Genomic DNA, 9,635 nt, shown 5'->3' with positions numbered 1-9,635 from the left:
AAAAGCTGATTCCCACACCTCCCCGCAAACCGTCCTCCCCCTTTCAAAATGGCATTCTTATATTTCCTGGGCTCCTCCAGTCAGGCTGAGCGGGCAGTGAGTGTTTGGGGAAGGCAGTTATGCATGACACCCCTTCTGATGGCCTTGGTGGCAGCAGGACGGTGAGGCTTCTGCGTGGTTCCAACAGTTCCTGGTACAGAAGCGTCCTGGGTGACTATGGCATTTGCAGATTTGATAAAGTCCACTTAATGGCATCAGGACAAACAGTAGCATCTGGTGGCAGCAGTCACTGTGAGGGCCCCCTTGTCAGGCCCCCTCTGTGGTGATGTCTGGGGGCTTGTTCCCAGAAACAGCCTTGAGCCTGGTTTTCCAGTCAACCCAACACTTCTCTGAGCTGCCTGGGATCCTTTTAATAAAATCCTTTTTCAGCTTAATTGGCCAGAGTATGTTTTCCTTGCTTACAACTAGGAACTCTGACCTAAATGCTCTTTATGAAAAAATAATGATTAAACAAGACTAAATAAAGAGAGTGAGGAAAAGGAGTGTACCATCTGTCCTTAGTTCATCTGTAATAGATTATCCTTGACGCACTCTCTCTCAGCCTGTCCTCAATATTTCTATTATGTTCATTTTTCTGCTTAAAAAAAGATAAAAGCAACCAAATTTTGAATTCTGTGTTTTGCTTCCTCCTTGTGTACCGGGATGATAATTGCAGATGGTAAACTGAAGTTTAGCCCTCTACCCAATGCCAGCATTTCTCAGCATCGAGGCTCCTTCTTTTGTTCTGGCATCCAAGATGGCTTTGAGGATGACTGCTCTCAAGATATGAATGGTAAAGAAAGAAGAGTCAAATTGTTGACTTTTGGGTCTCTACGGAGATTCTCGTGAACTCCCTCAGTAAGGGAGATGTTAATCTTCAAAACGTGATTTTCCGTTTCAAGAGCCAGGTATTTGAGGGTACCACGAAATCTGATTATTGGTTTTTGTTTTAGTCCGAAAATCTCATCTTTGAATATCAAGAGCAAAATCAGGAGAACTCACACATGAATGTTTATGCCAAAACACGGTGAGAAGAACGGGGGATATCGTAAGGGGAGGTTCGGGTTTTCTCCCACTTCTAGAGATGTGTGGCTGAGTGGGTCAGTGGACCTGGAGGTGCCTTGGGGTGATGCAGGAGCATGGGAGAGAGCTTTGTGACCTGGCTGCCCAAGAGCAGAGGGGCACAGCAGAAGCAGCCAATAAGGGACTAAAGGAACGGTTAACCTCAGCAGCAAGTATCCACAGAGAACTGGCTGCATAACAGACCCTTGCATGCCCCTGATGCCATGATCCTAGTCGAGTATTATCAAGCTCACTGCCTGGAATATGGGATCTAGGTAATAATGTTCTCCTGTTGTTATCACATTATTATCAATAGGCTGGAGCACTTCTTGGTCACCGCTGGACTTAAGCACACGCTTCATTAAGTTACTATAGGCTAGGGACGTCCCTGGTGGTCCAGTGGCTAAGACTCTGCACTCCCAATGCAGGGGGCCCGGGTTTGATCCCTAGTCAGGGAACTAAGATCCTGCATACCGCAACTAAGACACAGTGCAGCCAAATAAATAAATATATTTTTTAAAAAAGTTACTGTAGGGGGCTTCCCTGGTGGCGCAGTGGTTGAGAGTCCGCCTGCCGATGCAGGGGACACGGGTTCGTGCCCCGGTCCGGGAAGATCCTACATGCCGCGGAGCGGCTGGGTCCGTGAGCCATGGCCGCTGAGCCTGCGCGTCCGGAGCCTGTGCTCCGCAACGGGAGAGGCCACAACAGTGAGAGGCCCGCGTGCCGCAAAAAAAAAAAAAATAAATAAAAAAAAAAATAAAAGAAATAAAAAAGTTACCGTAGGCTACTGAAAAGAGGGACTGGAGGACTCCCGACAGAACACGGCGCACAGCCGTGCCCTGGGCACACTCAGACCTCCAGGGGGAGTCAGAGCTGGGAATGAAGTAGAATATTGGGTTTTGGGAGGTCAGAAACCTCACACCTCACTGGTGCCTCTGTCACTGATGTTGCAGGGGCTGGGTCAGGCTGTATAGGTTCAGGAAGAGGGAGGAGGAACAGGGGTCCTGTGAGGCTGACAGTGCAGAGAGAAGACATGGCAGAACCCCCAGAGACAGAGCCGGGAAAGCATAACATGACCTGGAAAAGACTGGTGTTGGGCGCTTTCTATGACTCCTCTCTTTATGCCTAACCGAACCCGGACACTGGGACTCCTCCGAAGGTAGGGCACTCCAACTGGTTCCATGAGCTCCATTACTTTTGTTTTTCATCTCCTGATTCCTTCCCATGAATCTATAAGGCTCAGGCTGCTTTTTAGGGTTAACATACAAGTTTATAAGTAAAAACATACGGGAGTTTATCCTCCTTTCCTCATAATAGATTGTAAACTCCTCTGAGACGGAGGAACCCGCCTTCTACAAGATGCCTTCTATTATGTACTATGCAAACAGGGGAGAGTTTTCAAATATTAACTGACTGACTAGACCCCTCCATTCTGATGGAAATGCTGGCAGCTCCATCCTCAGCGTCACAGATGAAAATAACAAATAGCACTAGATGTCCCAAACCTGTTTGTTTTTCTTTCCCAAGAGGACTACCTTGTGCTTCCCTAAGCCATTTCACCTGGTGGCTCATCAAACCGTAACCCTGCCCAACAAACTTGTCTGACAAATGACCTCACAGAAGCTGAAGCTAATAACCTTGAGATCAAACCAGGATTCCTGGCTTCACCTGTTGGCTCGAAGTATCTGGGCTGATTGCCCATGTTTTCTTAACTTTGTTCCACATTTAATTTTATTAAAAAACATTGTACTAATTGGCAAATTAATGAGGTTTCATAAGATAAAAATGTAAAACACTTAACACAGCTTTGATACCAAGCAAGCTCTCCCTACGTGAGCTAATCTTATTACCCGATCTTCAGAGATATCACCTTATTCATCCTTCTCTCCCGTAATCATATACCACTATATGAGAAAGCAATGTCTAAGTTGTTGAACTTTTTGCTTGATATATGTTTTAAGGTATGCCCCCTCCTATTTCTCCTTTTTTTTTTTGCGGTAGGCGGGCCTCTCACTGTTGTGGCCTCTCCTGTTGCGGAGCACAGGCTCCGGACGCGCAGGCTCAGCGGCCATGGCTCACGGGCTCAGCCGCTCCGCGGCATGTGGGATCTTCCCGGACCGGGGCACGAACCCGTGTCCCCTGCATCGGCAGGCGGACTCTCAACCACTGCGCCACCAGCGAAGCCCCATTTTCCTGTTTTGAACTTGCTTCTCCTCCACCCAAGGAGGTAAGTTACCTTTGCCTACTATGGAGATTTCAATGAGGACTGGGAATGCCAATGTCAGCTTAGTTCAGTGGTTCTCAAATTTTCATCTGCTTCAAAATCATTTGAGAAGTTTGAGAAAAGTCAGAATCCAGGTCCTATTCACTCACTTCCCCCCTCCACACAGATTCTAATTTGCTAGACCAGGGAGGGGGTCCTAGGAATCTGCTTTTTTAACTCATCCACTGGGTGACTCATTGGCAGGTGGTACACAGACCACAATCTGAGAAACACCGGGAAGGCCCATTTACAGTCTCCCACTTAACAAGCATTTACTGGGTGCACAGGGTAAAACTGGGCATCAGGAGTAAAACTAGGCATGCAGTGTATTCCAAGAGAATACAAAGCACTGATGAAATAGACAGTTTTCAAAGCATGTTCACATCTTTTGTTTCCTCTCCACATCAACCATGTGAGAGAGGCAGAGTACAGACTGGCTCTTAGATTGAGAGGCTAGTGTCTTTAGTGGCTAATTGATTACTTTTAACAAGATGAAATGCTTTTTGTGCTAGTCAATACTGAAGTTAGTTTTTTTGAAAAACAAAAGACTACTTTTTTTCTTCACTCTACTCATGAAGATATAACATTTAATTCCTATAACAGTGCCTTGTAACATTTCTAGATCACGGAACCCCACCCCCTCTTAAGAATCTGATGAAAGTGAGGAACTGGCCTCTGAGTGTACAGAGGCACATGCCCATGAAACACTGCAGAAAATTCCATCCATGGACACCAGTTAATCTATCTTGTCCTAGAAGTTTGCTCTTTTCAAATGCAAATCTAACACTGTTTATTCAGCAAATATTTTTAGGGCACTTACACTAGGCAAAAGCACTGTGTTAGATGTGGGGTAGCAATTTGTATTTTAACAAGCCCTCCAGGTGATTCCGATGTATGCTAAAGTTTGATATCCACTGGCCTAAACCAACATGCTCCCCATAGGTTCAGATTTATTTGTGGGGGGCCATCACTGGTGTTTTTAAAACCTCTTCAGGAAATTTTCATACACAGGCAGAGTTGAGACTCACTGGTTTAAACGTTGGAAATGTGGTTTCTGGTCCCTGATAAACGCTCACCGTCCCCAAAGGAAAAATCCGATGTCCACACCTATGTATCTATGGCTCCCAGCATGCACGGTGACAGTAGGCTTGGAGTTTTAAAGCCGTCCATTACGACCAGGCAGGCCTTTTGCAGTCATGAGGTCACTTTGGAGGTGATGTTCCAATGCTCCTCCTCCTTCCAACTAATTTATTGTTTAAGAGCAGAAGCCCCAGGTCCTGCTTTCTAGTTAATTACTAAATATTAATTTATCTTTTAGAGTTGTTTTAATGGAAAAGATAAAACACAATCTCTGAGTGGTTTGTATGACACTAGAGGATAGAAAATCCATTCCTGGGGTGGAGGCTTTTAACTACCAATTGCTGTCCTTAGTGACAAATAGATCAATTTTTGTTACTGATCAGTTGCTCTGCTAACAGTTTCTGTTAAGACATCTATTTCACAACTAATGGAGAAATTGTTGTTTTGGAGAGCTTGTAGGCTTTTGATTCACACGAGAAGAAATTTTTGCAAGTCACTGTCCTCTGGAATATCTGCGTAGGGTCACTAAAGTCGGTAAAAGACATTGTCTTGCCCAATAGAATGATTTTTATTAAATAAGGAAATATACATATACATGTATATATAATTTTAAAATAATAGCCATTATTATTCATTATAATTAATCTACAATAAATTGAGCATTTATTATAGCTGGACACTGTATTAGACACATTACATACATTAGTTAGTATATTCTTCACCAGAATCATTCAAAGTTACTATTATCCCCATTTTGTAGATGTTGTTCAAGGTCAAATACTCCGGATTCAAAGCCAGACCTTTCTGATTCCAGATCTATGAACTTTTCACAATATTGCACTCTCCTATTATGACACATAGAGTCCTAATATTCATATCATGCTTCATCAATTACCATGAGGAAGACTATTACGACAGAATTCCAAACTCCTCGTGTAACTGAACGCTTAAAATGTTTGAGGGGAATTCCTTGGCGGTCCGGTGGTTAAGACTCAGTGCTTCTACCGTAGGGAACATGGGTTCAATCCCTGGTCGGGGCACTGAGATCCTGCAAGCGGTGCACTGTGGCCAAAAAAAAAAAAAAAAAATTTGAGGAACTAACTGTGCAACGCTCGTCGTCGCCCTTTCTAGTTCCTATGACAGCTGCCTCTGTTTTAAGCTGGTAAAATACTCTTATTCAGTATTGGGTTTATCTTGGCTGTTGTATGAGAGCCCGTAGAATGGATAACTTTGGAATTTTAACAGTAATGTCAATAGTAGTGAAGAGTGAAAAACAATCTAAATATTCATCATTCAAGTTAATTATGGCAAGATCATTTGATAGAATATTGATATCTCTTTAAAGCATTCTTCAAAAAATTATTCATAACATAGGAACTGTTCAGAAAATAATTCTAAGAGAATAAAACGAGATATAAAATTGTTCCCAATGAACAAAGTTGTTTGCAATGAACAACACATGTAAATACATAAGATATTAGAAAGTAACATAGCAGAATATTAGCAGTATTTATATATGAGAGGTAGGGTTGTGGGTAAACCTACATTTTCTTATTTTTTCAATATTTTACAATGGGCACATATCCATTTTTAATAATAAAAATATTATTTTGGTCTATCATCAGGAAGAAAAATAAAAATTATGAGGAACCTGACAGATTATTCAGTGAATAATTGAGTTGTCTAATTGAAATGATAAATGTCTCCAATCAGTCTCCTTAGAGATATTCATGTTTGGATATAAAACTTTTCTGAAACTATGTCTGTTTTATAGAAAACCACACGTTACTAACACTTTCCTTGTGAGTTTGGCATTATAAAATATTGGTTTATATATATTCATTGTTTTCATGCTAGAAATAGAGTAGAAGGTGCCTGGTACAAAGTATGTTGTCAATAAATATTTGCTGAATGAATGAATGAGTAGGAGACAATTTCTCAGGTTGTAATGCACAAAGAGGTCACCTTCTGTCTACTTTCTTTTACCGTTGCAATCTTGGATTCTTTTTTTTTTTAAATCAATCAGCTGGTATGTTTATGAGCATTGTCCTATAAATATTTTAATCATAATTTTCTCTAAGCCTTCTCTTAGAGGATTAGTGTAAATATGCTTAAAACAGAAATATGAATTCAACTAATACTAAAACTACATGTGTCTTAATGAGGGTGTAACTTCTTTTTGTCAATGTAGAAAAGAAAGCATCAAATCTTAAACTTGCATACAATTGTCTGAAATCCTTGAAAACAGTAAAAGCTCTTCCCAATAGCACAAATCCTCCTGGAAGTTCACTTGTAATAGAGTTTGGCAACAAAGTCCATGGACATTACACTGTAAATACCACTTATATCCCTGCTTTCAACAGCCTTGTTGGTAAAAATTTTGAAACTTTGGAAGTACTGTACCAGAAGGTAGACCTCAGTGGGAATGGAAAACAATGGATATTCCTAAATCTGAGAAAAGAGCAGTGACTAGATCCACCCAATTGAGAAACCACTTATCCCTAACTAAAGTTGTATTTTTATACTCTTAGGGCTTTCTGGCTGTTCTCCCAGTCTCTATTTGCCACTGACTCTCACAAACAATTTAGGACCACTTTTTTGAACAGATACAAATAAATCAGCCTATGGCATTTCAAGAAAAAAAATTGTGTATCAAAACATTTTAAATTTACTATTTAGTTGCTTATTTATTTTTCCCATGCTTTGAGACTATGAAGAATTGGAGGGTGCTTTTAGGCAACACACATAATCTAATAATCAAAAATATACTAAAAATCAGGATCAGATAGAATGAAAGTGAACACGCACGCACACACACACACACACACACACACACACACACACACACATACACACACAAAATCAGCTTTGAGCTTCCTGGAAAACATAGCCCCAAAGAAAAGTCCAAAAGAAGAAAACTTAACTTTCTCAGGCCAAGCAACACTTTATAGCATTCAGTTCTGAAAGAAATTACTCAGGGTACTTCGTGTAGGGAACACTTAAAGATATAGCACACAATAACTTCAATAATAACTCCACTGCAAATATAGATATAAGGCTGCTTATATCTAAGACTTATAATATATAAGGCTTCTTCTTATTGTGTCCTTCCAAAAAGATCAATTTCATGATACTAAAAAGCAACCCTGGGAGATCAGTCTGCAGTGAATCAAAACAGTGCACAAGGATATTACTTTCTTAGATTGTGGTTCAAACCCTGAATAAAACCTACATTAAAAAAAATCAGAATGGATGAATTGCTTCACTTGAGAACACTCATCTATTAATAGATGTAGGTATAAAGTGTCATTGATTGAAGGATGTTCCAGCCAAATACTGTAAGATCAACTAATAGGGGAGTGGCCAAGTTGGCAGCATAGGAAGACTCTGATCTCATCTCCTCCATGGGCACACCAAAATTACAACTATTTGTAGAGCAACTCTTGATGAGAAGAACTGGAAGTCTAGCAGAAAAGATCTTCTACAATTAAAGACATAAAGAAGCAACCATGAGATGGGTAGGAGGGGCAGAGATATGGTATAGTCAAGATCTATACCTCCAGGTGGGCAATTTACAAATGGGAGGATAATTACAATGGCAGAGGTTCTCCTCAAGAAGTGAGTAGTCTGAGTCCTACATTAGGCTCCCAAGCCTGGGGATCCTGCACCAGGAATGTGAGCTTCCAGAATGTTTGGCTTTGAAGGTCAGCATGGCTTACTTTCAGGAGAGCCAGAGGGCTGTGGGAAATAGAGACTCCACTCTTAAAGGGTCTACGCACAATCTCACATGCTCTGGAATCCAGGGCAAAAGCAGTAATTTGAAAGGAGCCTGGGTCAGACCTACCTGCAAATCTTGGAGGACCTCCCGAAGAGGCAGGAGGCAATCTGGGGGCATAGACACTGGCAGCAGAGCTCCTCGGTTGCATAGGACATCTCCTACCAAAGGCTACTTCTCCAAGGCCAGGAAACATAACCTACCTACAAGATACATAGAAATAAAATCAGCAAATTAGGCAAAGTAAGGCAACAGAGGAATATGTCCAAAATGAAGGAACAGGATAAAATCTCAGAAGAACTAAGTGAAGTGGAGATAGGCAATCTCCTCTACAGAATTCAAGATAATGATTATAAAGGTGTTCCAAGAACTTAGGAGAAGATTGGATGAACAGAGGGAGAAGCTAGCAGTTTTTAACAAAGGGTTAGGAAATATAAAGAAGAACCAAACAGAGATGAAAAATACAATAATTGAAATGAAAAATACATTATAAGGAATCAATAGTAAATTAGATGATACAGAGGAATGGATCAGCAAACTGGAAGACAGAATAGTAGAAAACACTGAAGCTGAACAGGAAAAAGAAAAAAAAAAAGAAGTGAGGACAGTTTAAGAGACAACATCAAGCATAGCATTTGCATTATAGGAGTTCCAGAATTAGACGAGGGAGAGAAAGGGGCAGAGAACTTATGTGCAGACATAATAGCTGAAAACTTCTCTAACCTGGGAAAGGAAACAGACATCCAGGTCCAGTAAGCACACAGAGTCCCAAATAGGATCAACTCAAAGAGGACCACAGCAAGACACATGGTAGTTAAAATGGCAAAAATTAAAGATAAAGAGAATATTAAAAGCAGCAAGGGAAAAGCAACAAGTTATACACACAAGGGAACTCCCATAGCGCTATCAGCTGACTATTCAGCAGGAAGTCTGCAGGCCAGAAGGGAGTGGCAGCGTATATTTAAAGTGATGAAAGGGAAAAATCTACAACTAAGAATATTCTACCCAGCAAGGCTTTTCATTCAGATTTGATGGAGAGATCAAAAGATTTAGAGACAAACAAAAGCTAAAAGAGTTCAGCACCACCAAACCAGCTTTACAAGAAATGTTAAGGCAACTTATCTAAGCAAAAGCGGAAAGGCCACAACTAGAAACATGACAATTATGAAAGGACAATCTCATTGGTAAAGGCAAATATACAATAAAGATAGTAAATCAGCCATGTATAAAGCTAGCAGGAAAGTTAAAATACAAAAGTAGTAAAATCATCTATATCCACAATATGTAGTTAAGAGGTACACAAAACAAAAAGATGTAAAATATAATTTCAAAAACAGTAAACATTGGTGGGGGGGTTAGTAAAAATGCAGGGTTTTAAAAATGTGTCTACTTAAGAGATCAGCAACTTTAAATAAT

The 9,635-nt window shown here is 40.7% G+C and overlaps 1 long non-coding RNA gene across 1 annotated transcript; it reads right to left on the bottom strand.

Moving 5' to 3' along the window:
- Window positions 1–4,988: 4,988 nt before the first annotated feature.
- On the bottom strand, window positions 4,989–9,097 carry LOC125960737 (uncharacterized). The gene is made up of 3 exons (XR_007470723.1): window positions 8,943–9,097; window positions 8,289–8,418; window positions 4,989–5,506 (listed from the first exon to the last, which is right to left on the bottom strand). It is a non-coding gene; the product is annotated as an uncharacterized LOC125960737 (long non-coding RNA).
- Window positions 9,098–9,635: the final 538 nt, after the last annotated feature.

The sequence above is a fragment of the Orcinus orca genome, chromosome 12 (genome assembly GCF_937001465.1).
Source record: "Orcinus orca chromosome 12, mOrcOrc1.1, whole genome shotgun sequence".
In the NCBI taxonomy this organism is placed as follows: Eukaryota; Metazoa; Chordata; class Mammalia; order Artiodactyla; family Delphinidae; genus Orcinus; species Orcinus orca.
Note: the sequence above shows the minus strand (reverse complement) of the source record. Positions and strands in the feature narration are given on the sequence as shown.